The sequence below is a fragment of the Scyliorhinus torazame genome, chromosome 7 (genome assembly GCF_047496885.1).
Source record: "Scyliorhinus torazame isolate Kashiwa2021f chromosome 7, sScyTor2.1, whole genome shotgun sequence".
In the NCBI taxonomy this organism is placed as follows: domain Eukaryota; kingdom Metazoa; phylum Chordata; class Chondrichthyes; order Carcharhiniformes; family Scyliorhinidae; genus Scyliorhinus; species Scyliorhinus torazame.
In genome coordinates, this window is record NC_092713.1 from 131,302,109 (window position 1) to 131,327,941 (window position 25,833).

General features: G+C 46.3%; 1 pseudogene; it reads right to left on the minus strand.

Moving 5' to 3' along the window:
- Positions 1–1,079: 1,079 nt before the first annotated feature.
- Positions 1,080–7,026, minus strand: LOC140426562 (regulator of G-protein signaling 21-like; annotated as a pseudogene).
- Between the last annotated feature and the right edge of the window lie 18,807 nt (positions 7,027–25,833).

Genomic DNA, 25,833 nt, shown 5'->3' on the forward strand with positions numbered 1-25,833 from the left:
TTGGAGAATCGCCGGGGGCTGCCGTGAATCCCGCTCCCGCCGGTTGCCGAAGTCTCCGGTACCGGATATTCGGCGGGGGCGGGAATCGGGCCGCGCCGGTTGGCGGGCCCCCCCGCTCGATTCTCCGGCCCGGATGGGCCGAAGTCCCGCCGATAAATTGCCTGTCCCGCCGGCGTGGATTAAACCACCTTTTGAACGGCGGGACAAGGCGGCGCGGGCGATCTGGCCCCGGGGGGTGCTGGCCCGCGATCGGGGCCCACAGATCCGCGGGCGGCCCTGTGCCGTGGGGGCACTCTTTCCCTTCCGCCTCCGCCACGGTCTCCACCATGGCGGAGGCGGAAGAGACTCCCTCCATTGCGCATGCGTGTGAAACTGTCAGCGGCCACTGCCGCTCCCACGCATGCGCCGCCCCGGCATGTCATTTCCGCGCCAGCTGGCGGGGCAACAAAGGCCGTTTCTGCCAGCTGGCGTTGCGGAAATTCCTCCGGCATCGGCCTAGCCCCTCAATGTTGGGGCTCGGCCCCCAAAGATGCGGAGCATTCCGCACCTTTGGGGCGGCGCGATGCCTGTCTGATTGGCGCCGTTTTGGGCGTCAGTCGGCGGACATCGCGCCGTTTCGGGAGAATTTCGCCCCTGGGGTGAGACTCAGACGCAGCACATCTGGCTCAGAGGCCACTACTCTCTGCACCACCAAACCTCCAAAGAGTTAAGTAATGGGCCATATTTTATACTCATTTAATATTTTGACAAATTAGCGAACAGAAGAAACCTAAACTACTGACCTTGTTATTTATAGTCACTATTATACCCATTGATCAGTCACCATTGACTGAATGTTGTTAATTTCCTAAGTTACTTATTGCTTCTCACTCAATTCATGGCCTTTGATTACTTAGTGGTCATTAATGCTTTAGTATGAATAGGATCACTGACCAACTGGGAAAAGAAAGACCTAAAATGATTCAAAATCACTGGACATGGTTTGACCTTGCAGAAAACCCCACTCTTTAATCCTCCACAGAGAAATAAACTTTGTCAAACAACTACACAAGTGAGATTGGAAAAAAGAATCTGACCAGTTTAATTGTAACACCAAATATTTTATTGCCTGTTCATGAGCATCAGCAATTGGAATGAATAAAATGGCAGAATATATACCAAACATTGGGCAATTAATCCATAAAAAATGCCCTTTGGTAATATTGCTGGAACAGTGGTAGTTATTATTTCATTGTCGGCAAAGCTACCTGGCCTAATAGGGTAGTTGATGATAAGGTAATAGTCATCAGGAATATTTCGATTTCAAACCATAACATATAATTCATCCATTATTATGTTGTTGTGTTGTTGGCCGTAATGCAATTGCCAGAAGGAGATCCGTCAATGGTATCAAAGACGTTCCATAGTTGGTGCAACTTCCTTTGACCAAATGTTTGGCTACCTGACCGTCTTTGACTCAATGTTAATTTTGGTCCGATTGCCCCCTTTGAAATGCCTTGCTGTGTTAAAGACTCTCTCAAACATATTTTTTAAGAGTCTCACAAATGGAAGCCCTGTGTAAATAATTTTATGTTCTGCACTTTTGTAGTGGCCAAAATCTCGTTTTATTAAAGAAATTGTAACAACCTTTCATTCTCAGCAACCAGACTGGCAATGCTGAATGAAAATGATCCCTGCAGAAGACAATGTAACCGTTCAGGTATTCTAGCCGTCTCCATCTTGTATTGTATGGCCCTGGCCTTTTCAACACTCTGCTGGTAATAAGCTCCAGGCCACCCAAAACACCAAAGTACTAGTAATGAACTGAGGTCACACACTGCCGTTAACTACAGCAACCTAATTAGCACAGTCTATGATCCACAGTCTTTCTCATGTCATCACAAAAGCGCTATGCTCAGAACATTTCATTTAATATTAGAAAAAAAATAGCAATAATAAATAAATAATCTGTTCACCCAAGTTCCTTTTTTTCTGCATCAGAATATGATGTGACATTAGTCATGGAGCATTCTGCAAAGCAGGCAGGATATTCAACATTGGGAGGCTTACACTAACATCTGATAAAACGGTCCGCGGAGCTTATGTTGCAACCATTAAAGGAAATGTTTTCTCAGTTTATCTTTAAGATCCAGTCAGCATTAATAAAAGAGCTCAGTTCACTCTCAACTGTACAAAAATATTCTGCCCCTCCGCTGTATCAAATTTATCACAAGTCCTCCATGTAATTCTTCCTCTGAAGGAAAAATCATGCTCTTGATAATGGTGAGAATGCTTGCAATTGTACACATATGTCACAGCATTGGGAAACATATTGGTCCTTGAAGATGGGCAGTATGCCTTATCCTTCTTCTGAGCTATCTTAACTGTGACATGTATTGAGTCATTGTTCATTTGATATCGAGTTTCAGGCTTTATTTTCTGTTTCCTGGCAGATCCATCTCTCTAGCTCTACGGAGTATTGTGGTGCACTCAGGGCTTGAGCAATACAGAATTGGAGTTCAATAATATAATTGTCTTGTTGACGGGACAGAAGTCTTCGTTTAACGATTGTTGTTGCTGCCCCGTGCCTTGTTTATCAGGTTTAAGTAGGCATCTGACTTTAAGAACCTGGGGTAAGAGTCTGTCTCCATCAGGCTGAAGATAATTCTCTGGGCTACCTCAAAACAAGCAGGGGTTGGCCGTAGAATACTTTTGCTGACCAGATCCCTTGTGTTACCATCAATGTTGACCTGTAAATGAAAAATTGGGAATTGGTTAAATGTGTTGCAGTTGGTTTTCGCTCTTTGATGCATTGTGTTTTCTCTAGTTCAATTTTTTATCCTCAACAAAAACTCGAGAGACAATCTTTAGACATCATTAAAATAAGTCAAACATCTGCTCAAAACATCTGCAGAATCTCGCCATATCATGAAGAACTGTCTTTCGCCCTGAACCAGAAGGTTCATCTGAGGTCTGACAGTAAGCCGTTTTGGTTCTGCAAAAACAGAGCTGGAACAAACGACTTGTGGGGACATTTTTCTGTTGAGTGTTAGGGTTCTGGCTTTTAGAGCAGTGCAGCATTTCCCAGCATTGCTGCTATTACAAACACAATCCAAGCTAAGTCCATTCTGCACGTCCTGCCACATTCAAACCGGTATGTCCAGATTGGTGTCAGATCCTGGGCTTACTTTGGCTGTGTTCAGGGGGGATTGCAGTGATATTCTGTCCTGCATGAACCCCAGTTTTGTAATTGTAAGATGACATTAATTTTCTCCGTGACTCTTGTTACAGCAATTAGGGTGGCATGGTGGCACAGTGATTAGCACTACTGCCTCACAGCACCAGGGACCCGGGTTCGATTCCGACCTCGGGCGACTGTGTAAAGTTTGCACCTTCTTCCCGTGTCTGCATAGGTTTCCTCCGGGTACTCTGGGTTTCTTCCCACCGCCCAAATTATCTCTAGATGGGGTTGCAGAGTTAGGGGATTAGGTCTGGGTTGGGGTGCTCTTTTGGAGGGTCAGTGCAGACTCGATGGGCCGTATGGCCTCCTTCTATACTGTGGTGATTCTATGATTCTAATTATATGCCAAATGGGGGCAGTTGCACCAGAGAGTGTAATTTTTTCTCATGGAAACCAGAGTGAAACGGTCAGCATGAGGATAAATGTAAAAACTTGGCTGGATTTAACAGTATCCAGTGGGGTGAGAAAAGTGGGATGTAATGTGAATGATCCGCTCGCTCCCGTCACCTCAGCACATATGAATTAGTAAAATAAATTACATTGCTTCTTCTATCTTTATTTATGCAGACTAGCATATATATTATGTCTCTTGATGGGGGGAAAAAACTCACTTGCTTTGGGGCATCACTCTTTATGAATTCTGTGTAAATATGTTGAGCCTTGGACTCTAATTTTGCAGAAGATTTGGTTTTCTTGTAATCCTCACAGACCAGCCAGAAGTCAATGTTCTCCTCACTAAACTCTGACTTGAGAAAAGCCCTGAATGCAGCAAGGCCACCTGGAGGCAGAAAAAATAGAGATTCAAATAATTATTTACTGTGTTATTAAAGAAAGAAAATCCAAACAATATCAGTGGCAGCATTCATCAAATCTCTGAGTAAGAAATGTAACTTACATGGATCAGCAAGTAGTACGTCCAAAGACTTGGACCATTCCATTGCTTCCTCAAGAGTGAGGCTGGAGAAAGAAAAACAGAATAACTTAGAATATTTCATTCCTAAATTCAGAGTAACTTTTCACTTGTTTAAACGAAGTATTTAAAAAAATCTTTATATTGACACGATTGTACCTAATTTGGACAAAATGACTTTAAAAACAATGGAGTATTCAACTTCTGAACTTCTGAACTGTTTTCTCTGTGGTAGTATACATTTTTCCTTATGCATTAATGAGTCACATAGTCTACACTCTCTTGCATTGTAGGTACAAATTTATAATGTTTAACTTTTGTTGAAGAGAATTCGGTGCTCAAGGGAATGAATGAATAGGCACTTACCTAATGGACAAGTTGAGGTTTGCTGACATGTTGGGTACAAAGTTTATAGATGGATGTTGAGAATTGGAGTTTGATAGTATGGAGAACAGACGAGTCTTCAGGTCCTTGGCTCTAAGCAACATTGAAAAAAAAATAAGGGTCAGTATTGCTAAAGGCAATTAAAAACCACTTTCACCAGAATACAAAGCAATCTGTTTAAGAAGTGTTCATTGGAATCTGCGTCCTTTAGATTTGCTTTACTCAAATATAAAGTTCATATCCTTTTTGTTCTTAAAAAAGAAACAATTCCAGTCAAAAAGCAGTAAGTTACCTAGATAGCACCAACAGTTAGAAGTAAAACACATTAAGAAAATATAGGCTTAGGTGAAACGAATGAGGTGACCTCTGCAGATGTCTCACTCAAACAGCCAGAGATATTGACAGACTCATGCAGGCAGACTACGCTTTATAGATAAAGCCGCTCAGTCATTTTGAGCTCTGCTGACGTCTACTCAATAATTTGCATTAATTTTCCATTTTAGATATTGGGAGAGTAATATTTACATACTCTGACGAATATAATGGATAGCAAAGTATTTACAGCAAATTATAACTCTAATTTGCATTAAAATCTCCATCCACCTTTCTGCATAGTCTTTTTTATCAACGGACAACAAAGTTCAAAACTATAGGTCAGAAATATTGGTTCAAAAACGTTCCACCTACTTTTAAATAAAAAGTATTTGGATACAACCATTACTCAGTTTTGCTTCCAAATATTTTTTTAAGATAAAAGAGCAAATTCTTAATTTTATCAGAAAACATGCATCGTTACAGTTACAGCACAGCCTGGGAGGGGAAGTCAGTCAGGTTGCACAGAACGACCAGTGGAAGTTACATTAACAAATTCTGTAATTTAGAGGCTTCTGTTAGTAATAGTAAATTGATAATGCTTACAGATTCTTTGCTCTCCTTTTTTCTGGAACTTCAGTTGCAATAGAACCAAAGTTGTTGACTTCTTTCAAACTGGTGGTTGTGTCCTGAGGGAACGTGAGTTCAGGCATCTCTGGCTGGTTGACTTTGCCCTGGATGATACTGCTTCACTTGCCGTCCTGTACACGTCTCTTCTGAAAGTCTTGGCGCTGTCACACCGCTATATGTGAGACTGGGGGTGGGTGGGATGAGAGGGGGGGGAAGTAGTGTTTGTGCGAATAGAACTGGTTGATCTGAGTTCATGATACCACAAAAAAGGAAGTTCTCTTTTTTTTGGAGGCCTTGGTTGACGTGGTTGCTCAACCAAATAGCAGTTTCATGCCCATGCTGAGCTACACTCTGGTTTAGAATTCAAATAGGTGCAAAGTCTCAAGATCATGCAAATATTGGCCGCTTACGTAGGTCTCGTCAGAAATACGACTCGAGAAACATGCTTTCACTGGGATGCTTTTGATACAGTTTCAAAATACGCACTGACTGTACGTTAATTGTGTTTTAAATGCACTAAGATTAATAAGCAGGATATGGGCTGCTGGTTATTGAGGTTGATAACGTGGCTACTTATTTTGTTAGTATCTGTAACTTCTATTGCATATTTATTTAGAATCCTAAAGGACTCCAAAGTCAGCTTTTCAAACTGAGATCCTATGTGTTTATTGCCTGTCAGGTGGTACAACAAAAACTTGCCTTTATTTTGCGCCTTTAACATTGTAAAAGTTTCCAAGGCGATATATCTGAGGTCAATGACCTCATCCAGAGGAGGATCGATCATACAGATTTAACACATTTGCTGAGTTTCCCCACCTCATTTTTCACCTCATCTGTCTGACAACCCACCCGCACAGCAGTTGTCTGCATGCACCTACATCTTGGGTACCCATGAAGATTGGTTATTGCCTAAGCCAGACTTTCCATGTAAGAATGACATTTCAGAAAAAGACAAACCAATTGAAAGCCTTTGTACCCATAATCGACAGAGCAAATAATAAGAAAAGATATTCTGCTGCAACAGAGCTAAAGTAAATTGAAATAATTCAAGAAACTCCAATACACCATAGAATCAATCTGAAACATTCATATTGATTAAAAACATTATTTAAACTGTGTGGTACAGTTTATTTGACCTTAATATCTGGTAGATAAATATTATATAAATATACTGGAAAGATTACTGAGGCAGTTATCTCAAGCTACTCGGTCCTAATCTGCAATAAGTCACATCTTGCAGTCCATAACAATGTCCCCAAGAAGTCTTTCAACAAATGGCTAAGATTCAACGATCCCTGAGATCTGAGTCTGCCTCGTTACCGCTACTAGCGAGGGTGGAGGATTTGGCACTCAGCCAAATCTCCATTCACTGCAACGGGAATGGAGAATCCCACCGGTGTGAAGGAATGGAGAATCAAAGCCCAGGGGTGGGATTCTCCATCGGCGGGATCCGCCGCTTCGCTGGCAATGCACACATGCCTGTGCAATTCCCGGGCGTGGGAGTGCCCACAATGGGCCTATTGGCCGGCTGCCAGGACGCCTGTGGGGACACGCTGCACCAGAAAACTGGCTTTACCTACAGATATGTGCAGAGAATGACCGGGTCCATGGCGCGCATGCGCAGGCTGGCGACCTGCGCTGGCCTCGCGTGGACCCAGACCTCCAGATAGTGGCCCCCTGTAACCCCCCTCGCCACCCCTGGACCACCTCCCACCAGCCCCCCCAGCCCCCGCCGAAGCCCCTCTGGCCAGAATAACGCCCCCCCCCCCCGAATGTGGCGGCGCTGGACACAGTCCGCAGCCGCCAGGCGAGGCCCCCGAAAACTGAGAGGACACGCGACCGAAGCCGCCGGGAAGTCGGATCATAGGGGGCGGAGCATCGGGGGAGGGCCTCATGTGGCGTCCTTAGGCCATCCCAACGGCTTGCGGCATACTCAGCGATTGCACCATTTGTGAGGGGACGGAGCACCGAAACATGGCGCCGCCCCCAATTCTGGCGTAAAAACGGATTCTCCGGCCAATCGCCGAACGCGAATACTGCCCATAGAGTTTTATAGCACACAAAGAAGCCCTTTGGCCCATTGTGTTGTGCTCCAGCCATTAAGCACCTTTATATTCTAATCCCACTTTCCAGCACTTGGTCCACAGACTTGTATGCTATGGCACTTCAAGTGCTCACCTAAATGCTTCTTTAATGTTGTGAGGGTTTCCGCCTCTATTATCCTTTCAGGCAGTGAGTTCCAGATGCCCACTACCCTCTGTGTGGAAAAGTTTTTCCTCAAATATCCTTTAAATCTTCTCCCCTTACCTTAAATTTAAGCTCCTGGTTATTGACCTCTTTACTAAGGGGAAAGGTTTCTTCTATCTACCCTATCTGTGTCCCTCATAATTTTGTACACTTTCATCAGGTTCCTCCCCACAGCCTTCTCTGCTCTAAGTAAAACAACCCCAGCCTGAGCAGCCTCTATTTTATAGGAACATTGGAACAAGAAAACAATCATGGCTGATCTGAACATTAACTCCATTTACTTGCTTTGGTTCTGCAAACATCAATAAGTCTGTGTCAAACATCTATCAATTACAGTTTTGAGACTTGCAATTGATCTAACTTCATTAGATTTCAAGGGAGGGAATTCCAGATTCCTCCTAGCCCTTTGTGCAAAGAAAGTGCTTCCTGACATCTTTAATCTCAAATTTATACCCTTAAATATTTGCTGGGTACTTTGTATAGATTTTATTTATTTTGATTGACAGAAATATTTGATGGTACAATATTTACCAGCTTCCATGAAATGGAGTGTCCAGCCTTTTCCCAATCCTCATGCACAATGATGGCTTTCTTCTGAGCTGTAGCTATACACTGAGGGAGGGTTTGCTAACAAAGCTGTCGTTAGTAGTTATTTCATCCACACCAACTATAATAGAATGAAAGAAGTCTGTGAACATCTTGATAGCTGCTAAGTGAAATATTTGCTGCTGGGTGCATTGTTGTAATCTGTTATTTTGCACAGAATGTTTGCAAAATGTTTGATCAAAAGACTGGCTTACACCTATGTGAGGGGAGGGGCAGTGTTTTACTGTTTAGGGGAATACAAGTTGCTACAAGCTGTCAAATGTGTACGATACTTTAGATGGAACCTTATTCCACTGGAGGCAGGCCTAAGAGATAGCGGAGGGTCACACATCTCTTGATTTTTATGTTGTAACTTTTATTCTTGTTGCAGTAAATCTTTCCAAGACAGTTATTCACCTGCCCAAAGAGATTGCATTGTAAAGTGCGTGGGACTTTGTGGGGTGGGGGTTGGGGCATTAGTGGGGTAGTGGATGTGGTGTAGGGTGGGCTGGAGTCGGGAATGAAGTGATACTCACCCTGACTTCAGTGCTGCAAAGTTCTACCTGATGTGCAACTGGCACAAATGCCACAGTTTGTGGCACGTTGTTTTTCCCCAGTGGAACACATCGCTGCCCCTCCCACCACAAAGGTTCTTGCTCGTCGAAGGGCTCGACGTCAAGGTCCTTTTGAAGTCCTTCCTGGAGATCTACATAACAGATTCACTCTCACAAATTCTACAGTGCATCTCTACCACGAGGGCGGGATTAATGCCCCCCAGCTCTCAGCTGTCCAATGTGATCCAATGTGGCGAGGGTGGGATGACCTCTGTGAATCCCTGTCCAGCTTTGCTACACCTACCCTGTGAAGTCTAAGGACAAAGACTGATAGCGTAACAATGTGAGAATACTGTATAGGCTGCTCTTGTTAGCAGTGTGAGAAGATGCAGAAGTACAGTATCTTTGGCTATATCAGTGTGAACACCATTCTTCAGCAGTTTTCTTTTGTGAACCATTTATTGTCAGATGTTTGCTAGTTTTCCAGCTTGAGATTGTTTCCAGTCGGTTTCCAATATTTCGGTGCTTTTTTTTGTATGAAAATCTGGGTGAATCACTGGGTCATCTGGTACGTTTTAACATAATTAACTTTTGCCTCACATAATGGCCATGAATGCTGTTAAATGAGTAATGGAATATGATTAGTTTTCTAAATTTACCATTTAAGCAAAAATAGTTGGTGACCTTCTGGATCAATGGCGTACAAAGATTTTACTGTTGTTCATGCAGGAATCACACAGCCATTGACTAAGCAATCCTTATTTCATTCACATTCAAGGCATTTTTATGTTGAAAGTGCTGGAAAAATGAATGGAAACGTCTGTTGACAGCTGAGCTGAAAATAATTTGAAGTGAGTCATTGACTTGCTTTTTTGGGAAGAAGTCAAAATAGATCGAATCGGTTTGTGTGTGTCAAAGACACTGGATTCTTAGCTGTTTGTAATTTCAGATGCGTAAAGTAATGAATTCCACCTCCCCCCTGTCCTTACAGATTACATAGACCAATGGTAGTCGTGCTTCTCAGTTTCTGGGTCACTGATTTCACACTGACGCCCACCACAGTGTTATCTTCACTAAGAAGTGGTGGGCACACTTTTTCTAAGTTTCAGTGTTGATCATGCAGGAATCACACTGCCATTGACTAATAAATTCCTATTTCACTCGCATTCATAGTGCTGGTAAAGTGAATGGAACCAACTTGTGACAGCTAAGGTAAAAATAATTTGAAGCGGCAAAAGGCAGGATATGGGCAAAAATAACAAACGCCCATAACTTGTCACTAAAAGAAACAAAGTGGCAATCCCATTGAAAGGATGAGAACGGGAAGAATTCTCACACTTGCAAATAGTGTGTGGTGAGCCACGTATGGCTGTTGTATATATTATTGTATTTATTCACTGTTACTGTTGTTGCATTGATGTTGTTGTTGGCTCTGTCATGATACTCAGGTAAACATCATAACACATACATACATACATACTGATGGATAGATCAACGGACCAATCAACACACGCAACACGACAGCCAATCACAGGCAAGAGCATACACAGTACAAAACAGGGAACACGACACTTCCTGGGCACTCGAGCAGGAGCCGTCTCAGGGCACAGAGCCCATTGCAGGCCACCATGTGCTGAGTGCCACTACAAGATAGAATTAGGAATAGGTCCACAGGATCACGGGTCATGATCAAACCTCAGTAAATAGTTTACCAATGTAAATAGATGTTTGGAATAAAACTGTGTTGTACCATTCACAACTGTATTGGTTCATCTGTGTGGCAGAGCACCCAACACTTCATAGTACCAGAAGTGAATTTGGTACCTACCTAAAGATCCTCCGGAATCTGCCATCCTGCGCCATGGACACCTTCAACACACCAGAGCCGCTGCAAGTCGCTGGAAACCTCGGCGTTAATTGGAAGCTGTTCAAACAGCGCTTCCAGCCTGTAAACCCGTCGCCACCCGGAGCAGACGGTACAGTGCTCATGACAAGGCCTTCGTCAGGTCAGAGGTCCAACGATTCCTGAGGGAAGGGATCATGGAGGCCAGTAATAGCGCCTGGAGAGCACAAGTGGTGGTCGTCAGGACCGGGGAGACACACCGGATGGTTATCGACTACAGTCAGGCGATCAACCGGTACACGCAGCTCGATGCGTACCCCCTCCCGCGCATATCTGACATGGTCAATCAGATTGCGCAGTATCAAGTCTTCTCTATGGTGGACTCGAAGTCCGCGTACCACCAGCTCCCTATCCGTCGTGAGGACCGCCAATACACTACGTTTGAGGCAGATGGCCGTCTCTTCCATTTCCTCAGGGTCCTCTTCGGCGTCACCAACGAGGATTCAGTCTTCCAACGAACGTTGGACCGAATGGTCGACCAGTACGGGCTGTGAACCACATTCCCGTACTTGGATAATGTTACCATCTGCGGCCATGACCTGCAGGACCACAACGCCAACATTCAAAAATTCCTCCGCACCACCCGACTCCTTAATTTGACATATAGTAAGGAGAAATGCGTTTTCCGCACAACCCGGCTAGCCATCCTCGGCTATGTTATGGAAAAACGAGTCCGAGGGCCTGACCCCGAACGCATGCGCCCCCTCCTGAAAATCCCACTCCCCCACTGCCCCAACGCTCTGAACAGGTGCTTGGGGTTCTTCTCCTACTATGTCCAGTGGGTCCCCAACTACGCGGACAAAGCCCGCCCACTCATTAAGTCCACCACTTTTCTCCTGATGGCTGAGACCCGCCTGGCCTTCAACCGCATCAGATCCGAAATTGCCAAGGCCACGATGCACGCCGTGGACGAATCCATCCCGTTCCAAGTGGAAAGCGATGCGTCTGACCTTGCCCTGGCAGCCACTCTTAACCAGGCAGGAAGGCCTGTCGCCTTTTTTTCCCGTACCCTCCATGCCTCCGATATTCGACACTCCACTGTTGAAAAGGAGGCGCAAGCCATTGTGGAAGCTGTGCGGCACTGGAGACATTACCTGGCCGGCAGGAGATTCACTCTCCTCACAGACCAACGGTCGGTTGCTTTCATGTTCAACAACATGCAGCGGGGCAAAATTAAGAACGACAAGATTTTGCGGTGGAGGATCGAGCTCTCCACCTATAACTACGACATCTTGTATCGTCCTGGGAAGCTCAGTGAGCCCACAGATAACCTGTCCCGTGGAACCTGCGCCAACGCGCAGGCCGACCGGTTATGGGCTATCCACAACAACCTCTGCCACCCGGGCGTCACCCGGCTTCTCCACTTTGTCAAGGCCCGCAACCTGCCCTACTCCACAGAGGAGGTCAAGGCCATGACCAGGGACTGCCAAGTCTGTGCGGAGTGCAAGCCGCACTTCTATCGGCCAGACAAGGCCCACCTGGGGAAGGCCTCCCGCCCTTTTGAACGCCTCAGTATGGATTTCAAAGGGCCACCCCCCTCCACTGATCGTAATGTGTACTTCCTCAATGTTGTTGATGAGTACTCACGTTTTCCTTTCGCCTTCCCATGCCCTGATATGACCTCTGCCACAGTCATCAAGGCCTGCGCAGCATCTTCACCCTGTTCGGTTTCCCCACTTATATTCACAGCGATCGGGGATCCTCATTTATGAGCGATGAGCTACGTCAGTACCTGCTCAGTAAGGGCATCGCCTCGAGCAGGACTACCAGCTACAACCCCAGGGGAAACGGGCAGGTGGAGAGGGAGAATGTTACGGTCTGGAAGGCCGTCCTTCTGGCCCTATGGTCTAGAGGTCTCCCAGTCGCCTGCTGGCAGGAGGTCCTCCCTGACGCGCTCCACTCCATCTGGTCACTGTTGTATACTGCCACTAACGAGACCCCTCACGACCGTCTATTTGTCTTTCCTAGGATGTCGATCTCCGGGGTCTCGCTTCCCACCTGGCTGATGACTCCTGGGTCGGTACTCCTCCGGAAGCACGTGAGGAGCCATAAGGCCGACCTCTTGGTCGAGAGGGTTCCCCTCCTCCACGCGAACCCTCAGTACGCATACGTGACACACCGCGACGGGCGGCAGGACACAGTCTCCCTCAGGAACCTGCCCCCCCGCGGGTACCCCTGCACCCACCATCACCTCACCGCTTCCTTCTACCTCCTCATCTACCCCATCAACTCATCCGGGGTCCATTAGCACCGCCCCTGCGCCGTCACCCTGTCCGGGACCGTGTTTGTGAGGACAACGTGCTCCCGGAGTCGAAGGTCTCGACGCCAGCGCCTACACTGCGACATTCACAGCGGACAATACCCCCTCCTGTGAGACTGAACCTGTGAGTCTACTTCACCCCCGCCGGACTTTTTTTTAACAGGGGGTGAATGTGGTGAGCCACGTATGGCTGTTGTATATATTATTGTATTTACTCACTGTTACTGTTGTTGTGATGTTGTTGTTGGCTCTGCCTGTGGCTCCGCCCCTCTAAGAAGGTATATAACCCATCGATCCGGGACAGCCGCTCAGTGCGGGAGAAGCTACTGGGGGGCACATTCTAGCTGATTAAAACCACTGTTCTTGTTAACTACCGTTTCGACTGGATTGATTGGTATCATAGTGATTGCTAGATTTAGGGTTACGATTGAGTAAAGTGAGTTTTGAATTATTTTGCCTTTGAGTGCTCAATGATAATGGTATCTGACTGAAGTGGAGGGAAAAAGGTTCTACTCCAGCAATGGCTTCTTCCGTCTTGTTGAGTGCAGAGAAGCAAGGTTAAAAAAAGCACCATGTGGTTGTTTGTGCAACTTTGGCCACACTCTACTGACAGTGGCTGACAGTTGGGTACATGATGTACAGTTGATTCTCAGATACAGATAGCAGCTTCCTTAATCTCTGTGCAAAGGAAAATGGAATCTAAGCAAAGATCACAAAGCTATTTTTGTTCTTTGCCCTGGGTAGAGAGGGTATTGGAAGGGCACTGAGCTGCTTTTGTGTTTGCCTGTGGCTGCAAAGATATGAAAGGACATAAAGTTCATCTTGTACTTTATTATGGTTACAAAGGACATGTGCAGAAGGGCAGGTTATGCTAATAAATGGACCCAGGTTGCAAGCAATCATGTACAATGCTGTGGGATTCTTTGAAGAATAGGTCACCTCTAAGTAATGAATTGTTGTTGGTTTTTCTTAATTTAATCCTCTCAAACTAGAAGTGCACAGTGGTTGAAACCTGAACTTGCTTGAATTTCATTCACAGACCCGTGATGTTGCACTGAAAAATGCACAGCTGGAAAACAATCCAAAGCTCTTCACATCTGACTTTGAAATGCAGATACTTGTTGCTATTTGGATAAAGAGCAATGAAATTAATAATAAGCGAATCTGTTTGAAGGAATGCCAGGTAATGAGGGATGTGGCAAGTCATACCTTAGTTAGTTGGTCTTGCATCAATAAATTGCATCCATTTTGTTCCTTATAATGCAAAAGTTGCCCAATCACTCTTGGACAGTCTCTCTTAGGGTCGAGTTGTGGTGAATCACTGTTATTGAACTCTCCACCTGCAACTACGATATCTTGTATCGACCTGGGGGCCCTCTGTCACCCGGGGGTCACCCGTTTTTTTCATTTTGTCAAAGCCGCAACCTGCCTTACTCCATCGAGGAGGTCAGTACCATGACCAGGGACTGCCAGGTCTGCGCGGCGTGCAAAACAAACTTCTGTCGGTCCGACAGAGCCCACCTGGTGAAGGCTTCCTGCCCCTTTGAGCGCCTTAGCATCGACTTCAAAGGGCCCCCCCCCTCCACCGACCTTAACGTGTACTTCCTCAACATCGTAGATGAGTACTCACGTTTTCCCTTCGCCATCCCATGCCCTGAAATGACCTCGGCCACTGCCATCAAGGCCCTGCACAGCCTCTTCACCTTGTTCGGTTTCCCCACTTATATCCAAAGCGATCGGGGTTCCTCGTTCATGAGTGATGAGCTGTGTCAGTTCCTGCTCAGCAAGGGCATCGCCTCAAGCAGGACTACCAGCTACAACCCCCGGGGAAACGGACAGGTGGAGAGGGAGAACGCAACGGTCTGGAAGGCCGTCCTCCTGGCTTTACGGTCTGGAAGTCTCCCAGTCTCCTGCTGGTAGGAGGTCCTTCCCGATGCGCTCCACTCCATCCGGTCGCTTCTGTGTACTGCCACCAACGAGACTCCTCACGAGCGTCTGTTTGCCTTCCCCAGGAAGTCTACCTCAGGGGTTTCGCTCCCGTCCTGGCTGACAGCCACAGGGTCTGTCCTCCTCCGGAAGCATGTGAAGAACCACGAATCCGATCCCCTGATCGAGCGGGTTATGTTTCTCCATGCTAACCCACAATATGCCTATGTGGCACATCAGGACGGGCGGCAGGACACAGTCTCCCTCCGGGACCTGGCACCCACTGATTCCCACACGACCCTCCACCATCTACCTCCATTACCATCGCCCCCGCGTCTACATTGTCTCCCTCTCTGTCGACGCTTCCGGAAGAAGAAGAGGACTACATGCTCCCGGAGTCGCAGGTCTCGACACCAGTGCCCACACCACAGCCGGGACTGAGGAGATCACAGCGGACGGTTAAAGCTCCTGATAGACTTAATCTATAAGTTTGCTGGACTTTTTTTTTTAACAGGGGGTGAATGTAGTGAATCACTGTTATTGTAGTTCCACTGTTGTTCCACCGTTACTTACAGCGCTGTATATATTCTCTGTTACTGTTTGTTCCATTGTTACTCACTGTGTTATATATTGTTGTTCTTCCGTGGCTCCGCCCCACTGGGTGTTGTATATAGTTGACTGATCTGTAGCCCTGTCTCCAGTCTGGGTTCAGCAGCAGACAGGCTACATCTTAGAGTATTAAAACCATTACTTTGTTTTCTACAACTTGCCTCGTGTGTAATTGATGGTGCATCACGAGTAAAAAAAGTTGGAAAGGAATGGCTTCACCTTGCAATCTTGCGTCAGATATGGAAGCCCTACTCTGAGCTGGAAACTATGTTGATACTCAAGTCAAGTGTGAAGGACAGCATTACTCTTCAAATAAGATATTAAAGGTGAGATATTGCTGTTCAAAGAAGACTAGGAGGCTGCCTTCCTGATGTCCTGGTCAATATTCCTTCCTGAATTAGCATCACGCAAAGTGTTTTTCAATGTTTTGGAGGGAATTTCTTAAAGTGCTATTTTCTTTACTTTCCCTGTCTTTAAAAAGCGACAAGAAGTGAACCCCTTGTGCACAATTTTGGGATGTAACAACATCCCAAAATCCTTTACCGACACTGTCTCTCTTAACCCATGTAACTGTTTAATAAGACTCAAACTGTTTTTTAGTCCATCACAATCTGCACACAAGGAATTTCACACGATCAGAAGCAAGCTGATTAGATGTTTCTGACTTGAGTGTTTTATGAAATGGAAAAGACAACAGAGTTCAAACTTAATTACGTAAAAGGGATTGCTGAATTTGAAATGACTGCATTTGCAATTTAGGGTCAGAGGCTATGGGTTTCTAATCTGTAAAGGGTTCTATTTTCTCGTCTTGCAATCCCGAGACTGATTAGATGTCAGCATTGCACACAACCTCTGAGATTGATGACGTGAAAGTACCGTGCACAAATTTTACAATCAGCATTGTACACAACTCTTCAAACTGAGACCAGAACAGATATCCAACCTGGTACACTCTCTGTGCATTCACAATTGCACTTGGCCAACACATGACTGATCCCTGCAGTGATTCTTGTTGGAGGTGAGGTATTTGGACAGCGAGAGGATGAGAGGATGCCTAGTTTGGCTCAGTTGGCTGGGCAGCTAGTCTGTGTTGCAGAAGGAAATCCAACAGCATGGGTTCAATTTCTGTACTGGCTGAGGTTATTCACGAAGGCCTGTCTTCTCAATCTTGGCCCTTGCCTGAGGTGTGGTGATCCTCAGGTTAAATTACCACCAGTCACCGCCCCCCCCCCCCCCCCCCACCCCCCGCTTGAGGGGGAGAGCAGCCTATGGGCATCTGGGACTATGGTGACTTTACTTACTATTGGTGGCATTGGCAAATGCCTATGGTGCAAGGTATAAGGTGCCTTAGTTGGGCAACAGTGCTTGATGGAATAATGACTCCATGGTGTCCGGTGTGTGAACAGAGAAGTGTGGACATTGGCTTTCTGACACCCTCATAGCAGACTGTTGAGATCAGCACAATATTTTGAGCTCTGCTTCACTACCCTTTTCATGCCCACTATTAAATATTATGGCACGTAAATATTCCTTGCTCAATATTGGATATTAAAATGTATCTTTGAATTTAATGTTTGTTTGTTATTGTTTGTTATTTACAGCACTGAAGGAGGCCATTCAGCCCATTGTGTCTGCAATGGCTCCCAAAAGAGCTATCCAGATAGTCCCATTTCCCAACCCTATCTCCGAAGCTCTCTAAATTCATCACTTTCAAATATATATCCAGTTCCCTTTTCAAACCTCATATGGAATCCGCCTCCACCACTCTCCCAGACAGCGTATTCCAAATCCCAATAATTCTCTGAGTGAAGAGGTTTCTCCCCATCTCACTCCTAGCTCTCTTGTTGACCATCTTGAAATTGTGACTCCTAGTCACTGACATACCAATTAGTGTAAACTTCTTTACCCTGTCAAAATTGTTCAGAATTTTGAACTCCTCAATAAGGTTACCTCTTAATCTTCTCTGCTCCAAGGAGAACAAGCCCAATTTCTCCAATCTTTCCTTGTATCTACAATTCCTCATTCCTTGTATCATTCTAGTAAATCTCCTCCGCACTCTCTCCGGGGATTTAACATCTTCCCCAAATAAGGTGACCAGAAGTGAGCACAATCCCTTAAATGTGGTCTGATCAATGATTTGTAGAGGTATAGCATCACTTACTTGCTTTTATACTCTCCCGGGACTAATCCTGTGTTCCGAGAGGCCTGGAAAATTTCTGTCAACGGCTCCACAATATGCTCCCTTACTTCTCTCCACAATATAGGATGCATCCCATCTGGGCCTGACAATATCTGTACCTGGAATGCTGCCAGCCTTTGTAGCACCTTTTTAAAAATCTATCACTGTACTGCTCAGTTGCTCAACACCCACATTTTCAACTGGGCCATTGTCACCATCTTCTAATTTGGTAAAGACTGAGGCAAAGTACTCATTTCGTACCACTGCCATACCCTCCGCTTCAGTGAGCAGCTTACCCTGCTTGTCCCTTATGGGATCCACTCTATCCTTCACTAACCTTTTACCATTAATATGCTTGAAGAACATTATGCTATGTGTTTTGGCAATTTTGCTATTTGTTTTAGCAAATTTATTTGATGAATAATGTGCTTCTTTTGTATTTCATTGTGCACATAATTTTTATCTCAACACACCCAAATGTCTCAAATTTCCAACCAAGAAAATATTTAGTCCAATTCATTATTTTAAGTAGGTGGTTTGTAATGAAGGCCACATCTACTACCAGCTGCACCAAGTTGGGTTGCCCTGACCGGTTGAGAAACAGGAACTGATACTGCAGGACTTATGTCACTATGAACACTGGTTCCCTGTTTATAAACAAAACACCACACGTTCCCAATGGAAAAAAAATATGCACTGGCCCCAGGCAGCTTGGTAACACGGTGCTTAGATAGACTACATTACAGAGCCTGCTAACTTCCTGTTCCTTTACTGACCTAATACATTGTACAACTAGACTCATCTGAGTTCTAATACAAGGGCGCTACTTTCTTTGCCCACCTTTTGATTGGGGTGAAAGTTAAAGGAGGTTTGTTTTGGTTATATCAAAATTGAGCATTAATGCCTTGTGCCTGCAGTTGGATGCACTGCAGGTTTCTGCTCTCAGCTAGACTGCTGGGGAAAGAATCTGAGCAAAGGCGATGCCCTGTCCCATTGAAGAGTGGGGTTGGGGGAGGCGGGGGTGGGTTGCTTAGTGAAGGGCTCTCATCTGGAGGCTACATTCATCCAGAGTGTCCAGGGACAAATCTTCCTACCTGGGGTTCAGTGAAGAACAAAATGTGAGATGCCTGCATTTCTTACTTGGGATGTCCTGACTTGAGAAATTCAAATCTGCCACTTGCTGCAGCCAAAGCCACAATATCAGAGCAGGGCAAGGATGGCATCGCCAGTGGCTGCAATGATGCCCGTGAACATTTATGCACTTGGCTCCTTTCAGACTGGAGCAAACGATATTTGCAATGCCACCCAGTTTGCATCCACTGTTATGTAAGGGAGGTCTCTATGAGGCTCTGTATTCCACAAGAGAAGAATACGTTTCATATTCTCGTTCCAGAGAGAGGCTGGCAGAGTGAGCCTGTGGTCTTGTGAGGATTTTCAGGGTTTCCCTGGTGCAGAGTGCCAATGACAGTACAAAGGTCGGGCACTGAATATCAACCTTAAGCTTTACACCAACCGAGAAGGGTTTCACTTCCTCTGTTGCTGAGTTACCATACACAAAGAAATCATGCCTGCTCACTTGCTGGCAGTCATTTCTCCTTCACTCTGAGTCATCTGCATTTGAGCCACCATGACAAACCAAAGAAGTGACTACTGAGCAACAATGGCTATCCACTGATGACGTGGCTCAGTGCTCCTGTGCGCAGAGATAGGTAGCATGCATACAATGAGGCCCGTGCTGCCACCTGAAATGTGATGAGGCAGATAACTGCTGAAACAACATGTGTGCTGCTTGGATTGCTTTGGAGTTGCCCTGTGGAACTCGAGGGAGTGGGCATCAAAATTTGTGGTGGTCTGCTGCATGCTGCACAACCTCACCATATGGTGACTAGTTAAGACCATGAGGAGGAGGAAGAGGAAGGGACAAAGCTCCTTCCTGGCTGGACGGTTCATGAACAACTCATCCAACTGTGATACCAATTCTCATTTCTGTAACGGCCCCACACAAACTTACATTCACTCTGTCACTCACCATCAAAGAATCCACTTGGCTACAAAGCAAAAATAAAAGCCAGTACAAAATAAAAATTCCAAACCAACTTTGTGGAACAGGCCATGCCATATTGCGTGAAAACTAATCGCCACAGTCAAGTGCATTCCCTTAGTGCACGTCTTTCATGAGTCTTTGCCTGTCCTAGCGCTCCTACACAATATTAGTCCAGTGGTTGCAGCATGCCTGGTGGAAGGCTACTAACTTTCATTAGGGGAAATTAAGATAATTTATAGGATGGCCTCAAGCAGCTCTGGGCCTAGAAAGCCTGTCTTCGGACTGAGCCACCTCGCATGACGGCAACAACCTATGTTGGCTGGCTGATGGGCAATATGAGGGTCACTGGCGGAGTGGTAATGGGGAGAGGACACATACTGTTTTCCCGAGAGAGAGCAGCAGGCACATGCCCCATGGAGTCATTGCCACTGCTCTGGGGAGGCCCCACAACAATCCTAGTAATCTTGCACAGGACAGATTGTTGAAATGCTGTTGTGTCACGCAAGGCTCTTTGACCACTGGTGTCCACGGGCACGATGGCAGCAATCTGAACCTATATGATTAACTTTGCATAACTTCAGTCTGAGTTTCCACTGTAGCACCCAGACATTGTGTGGCTTCTGTTTGCACTGTAATAGAAGCTGAGATATTGGCTGTCACGAGCTCCATCACTTACGTGTGTGCGAATGCTGGCTGCCATTTTCATGCTAGAAAGCATGAGCTCCAAGTTCAGCACAAAGCCCTGTGCAAAGTTGGCACCAAACCCCATCATAGTCAGAGTCATAGGGCTGGATTCTCCATCGACGGCATCTTCCGTTTTGCCGTCGGCGCACTCACATCCGCGGATTTCCCAACGGCGTGGGGGTTCCCACAATGGAAAACCCCATTAGACAACTGCCGGGATAGAGAATCCCGCTGACGGCGGGATAGAGGATCCCGCCCACTGACTTTCACAGCAGAGGAAGAGGCCTTTTGGCCCATCATGTATGCGCAGGCCTTCAATTGCTATCTATTCGAATCCCATTTTCCAGCACAAAGCTTTATATGCTATGGTGTTTCAATTGTGCATGTGACGCACATTCTTGAGTACACCTTGAGTTGCTTGAGTTATTCAGCATCTCAATTCACTGTCAGTGTAAGAGTCTGAGGGAAACTGGCCTTCCTACCCTAATTTAAATGCCAAACCATTTTATTTTGACATATCAAAGTAAAGCAAAATAATAAAATGCCTGCAGTCAACTTTAATTTGTTTGGTAAGTTTTTTTGTATCGCATTACAAGCACATCCCAACTGAATCGCTAAGGCTTGAACATGAATTCCCACGTCTGTTGTTGTATCTGAAACTTTAACGTGGCAAGTATTGGCTGTCGCAGTAATTGAAGGACCACATGAAGTCAGTTTGTGTTTGGGAGTGCAATCATTACTAAGTGCCCTATCTGCACGCCATAGTCCTGTGATCTCTGCCATGAGGATCTCCCTGCAGGCAGCCATCTTGCATTCAGTTCAACAAAGACCCTACACTAGAAAGGCTGTAGTAGTTGATCTTGTAACAAATACCCTTGTGTCTTGCTAATAACACACCATTTGATAGGGTGTACTTTTTGTGAAATCTCCAAATTAGTTGCTGCTTCTTGTGAAATGTAGCTGGAGGAGTAAGGAACGAAGGAAAGGTGAAGGAGGACTAACGTAAGTGGAGAGATGAAGCAAATTGATCTATAGTTGGAACACTATGATTACATGCAGGGGTTAAGGCAGAGGTAGGGAACTGGAGGACAATTTTAACCCAACCGCATCTCTCTGGGGATTGACAAGGTTGGGTACAATGCTGGTTTACAATGGAGCGTGATATCAGACAGGGAGTCAAACCCATGCTACACCTGATTCCTAGGCTTCCTGCTCAGTACATTAGATTAAAATAGTCCCCAAGGAACTCCATAGCTTTGCGATCCTTGGAAAAGAATGAATCAAAGCATGCGGTGATGCAACAAGTTTTGACTTCAAGAGTGTTGCAAAAATAAGAGGAATACTTTCTTATTTGAATAAGGAGTAGGTGAGAGCATCATTCTCTTGGACATTTTGATGACACCGGAATGGCCGGTTATTGGGACTTCTCTGCCAGCAATTTAAGAAATCCTCTTCAGAGGGTCAGAAAATGACCAATCATTGTACAGCATTAAGAATGGTGTTTTCACACTCTTTGAGCAAATAATTAGTCATAGAAAAGTACATAGAAAATACAGCACAGAACAGGCCCTTCGGCCCACGATGTTGTGCCGGACTTTGATCCTAGATTAAGAACAAATTAATCTACACTCCATCATTCTACTGTAATCCATGTACGTATCTAATAGCTGCTTGAAGGTCCCTAATACTCTCAGTGTTGCTAGGTAGGGGGTTTAGGCAACAATTTACAAATGTCTTCTGGAACTCTTTGATGAAAGACTCACTGATGAAAGGTCATCAACCTAAAATGTTAACTCAGTTTCTCTCTCTCCCAATGCTGCCAGACCTGCTCAGTTTTTTCAGCATGTTCTGCTTTTTATTACAGATTTCCAGAAAACACAGTATGGAGTGTCTCTTGTCCGCCATGTCAGTATCCTCACAAAATTGATCAGATTAATTAAAAGACCCACAAATTTGTACTGATTCTTTTATCAGCTCAGGTTTTCAAGTGGTCAATGATTTATTCCTCATTATATATTCCTATAAATCCCAACATTAATTCTTCTGTGGTTTCTTGTTTTTCTCTCTCCTTTATGTAATAGAATAATGGGGTAGCACAGATTTTGACTGGCTTTGTCTACACCTTTCCTTTAAAACAATCTGACAAAACTGCTTTCCCATCTTCAAAGGTCTCGCTAAAGCCTTCCAACATGCCTTTGGTAACCGCCCTAATTTTTCTTCTAATTGTCTGCTGAAACCTGGAACGTCACTGGTCGTCTTGCCTACTGGCCATTTAACAGGAATTAAACATTAAAAATACGAGGCCCGATCTAACCGAATTGCAACAGTGTCCTGCGTTGAGGGCGTTGAGCCGAGTGTTTCCCGCCACTCGCAGCGCTGAGAAACGCCGCGCCATCTGAAAGGACTTTGTTGCCATCCAGGGCCTCAGCGGGGAATGGCCCACCGAGACCGCACTAAGTTCTGTTTCCTGCACTGAGGAGCTCCACTTGCCAGAACTCCTCAGTGCAGGAGGAGATCATGATGCCATTTTTAAATGGCCTCCCCCCGCCCCCCCCGATTCTACCCCCCCCCAAAACCCCAATCAGGGCCACCATGCACCCCACCCCACCTCGCAGTGTCAGGGTGCCACCCTGACCAGAGGGCAACCACCTGGACGGTCTACGATTCCCTGGGAGACCCACAAACTGCCATTCTACCTGGTCCCTGTTTGTGGAGAGCAGTACTGAACTGCATCTATCGGCTGTGTCGCGCCCCCATTCGCCCAAAAGGGGAGGCGTGGCCATTAGATCCCGCCCTTAGTTAATGCAGATGTGGAATGTCCAACATGAAATATTGAAAAATTGGGCAAAATGTTTAGAAATCGAGGCCCAAATTTAATAGAGGTGATGGGCGGGATTCTCCGTGAACCGGCGGGGTGGGCCACTCAGGTGCCGAGGAGTGGCGTGAACCACTCTGGCGTCGGGCCGCCCTGAAGGTGCGGAATCCTCCGCACCTTCAGGGGCTAGGCCAGCACCGGAGTGTTTGGCGCCGCGCCAACCGCCGCCGAAGGGCCTCTGCTGGCCGGCGCAACTTGCCGCATGCGCGGGAGTGCCAGCATGTGCGAGCATCATCCCAGCGCATGCACAAGGGGGTTCTTCTCTGCACTGGCCATGGCAGAGGTTGACAGTGGCCTGTGCGGAGGGAAAGAGTGCGCTCACGGCACAGGCCCGCCCGCAGATCGGTGGGCCCCAATCGCGGGCCAGGCTACCATGGGGGCACCCCCCAGGGCCAGATCCCCCTGCGCCACCCCGAGGACTCTGCAGGCCACCCGTGGAGCCAGGTCCCGCCGGTAAGGACCTGTTGTGATTTTCGCCGGCGGGACCGGCTGAAAACGGGCAGCCACTCGGCCCATCACCGGCCGGTGAATTGCCGGGGGGGGGGGCACTGCCTGCGGCCGCTGACCGACGTGGCGCGATTCCTGCCCCCGCCAAAACCCCGGCGCCGGAGAATTCGGCAGCCGGCAGGGGCGGGATTCACACCGCCCCCCGGCAATTCTCCGACCCAGCGGGGGGTCGGGGAATCCCGCCTGATGTACTCCACGACTCTCTGCTCGGCAGTTTGAATTGGTGATTTATCCCATTGACTTTCCATGTGGGCAAGTCCCTGCTTTGCCCTGATCAAGGGCAATGGGCAACACATCACAAAGATAGCTTAGTTTGAATTTGCTGAAGTTTCAGCTTGAATCAGGTGAATTGAAAATGAGCTGTTTACATCATTTCTACCCCATCTCACCACTTCAGGGAAGCAGTGGGATGTCCGTGCAGATGGGACAACTGCGGAAACATTCCAAACAGCACATGACAGTGAATATGAAAGAGTTGGGCCTTATTCGTGAATTCTCAGGAAGAAATGTCCATCCAGCTGCATTACAGTGATCTTCAATTTTTAAATAAACGCGTCCTTTCACTTGGAGACCCTCAAACATTGAACTCTTCTGTACAAATTGTTGTAGATGGACCCTCTGGCAAAAGCTGCTGTCAGAAGAAAACACTACTGAATTTAGGATCGCAGTGGGACTAGTTGTATTTGCTATTTTGGGAGCTGCTGTACACCAGTATCTCTGGTGTAATGACCTTGTATGCAGAGCACATGATGTTCCGCGCATGTTACGTTATAAGTATGCAGATATCAGACACCAGCTAAACAATCTGGTGTGGTTGAGGTAAGCTGTTACAAAGGCAGAAAGGAAGTGAAACCAGTGCTTAGGCAGCATCAGGGCGGGTGGGGGGTGCGGGGCGGGGGAGAAGACTGGCTGATAGAAAAGTCCATGAGATTCTGAAATGGGCCGAATGTGGGTTTTACAGTGTTGTACGGTCCCTTGGCGAAGCAGCTAACACTGAAATCTGAAAGGGAAATTTTGCTCAGGGATTTCCAGAAAATGAATAATCCATTTGTGAAACACTTGAAAGTATCTCAGATTTTGTGTCATGTAGAGTGACTGTGGGTGACGATCCAATCAGCTTGCTGAGCTCGACACGGGGAAATTTGAAGGGGAATCTGTGGAGTGTGTGTTCTCCTTGGTTTGCAATCAGAAGACATGTGATTTATTAACAAGAAAAGCATAAAGTGCTGGAAATATTCAGCAGGTCTGGCAGCATCTATGGAGGGAGTAACAGGGGCCAGAATTTTATGTTTTCCCTGTGGACAGATTAGCAGGGTAGGGCTGGGATAGCGGAGTGGTCATGAAACTGGGATAAGACCATAAGTCACAGGAGCAGAATTCGGCCACTCGGCCCATCGAGTCTGCTCCGCCATTCAATCACGGCTGATATTTTCTCATCCCCATTCTCCTGCCTTCCCCCCATAACCCATCACCCCTAATTAATCAAGAACCTATCCATCTCTGTCTTAAAGACACTCAATGATTTGGCCTCCACAGCCTTCTGCGGCAAAGAGTTCCACAGGTTCACCACCCTCTGGCTGAAGAAATTCCTCCTCATCTCTGTTTTAAAGGATCGTCCCTTCAGTCTGAGATTGTGTCTCTGGTTCTAGTTTTTCCAACAAGTGAAAACATCCTCTCCACGTCCAATCTATCCAGGCCTCGCAGTATCCTGTAAGTTTCAATAAGATTCCCCACTCATCCTTCTAAACTCCAACGAGTACAGACCCAGAGTCCTCAACCGTTCCTCATATGACAAGCTCTTCATTCCAGGGACCATTCTTGTGAGCCTCCTCAGGACCCTTTCCAAGGCCAGCCCCTCCTTAGATACGGGGCCCTAAACTGCTCACAATACTCCAAATGGGGTCTGACCAGAGCTGTATACAGCCTGACCAGAACCACATACAGTCAAAGGCAGTGTCATCTACCTGTCATCCATCTGGTCTCCACCTACCGCATCGATGTTTT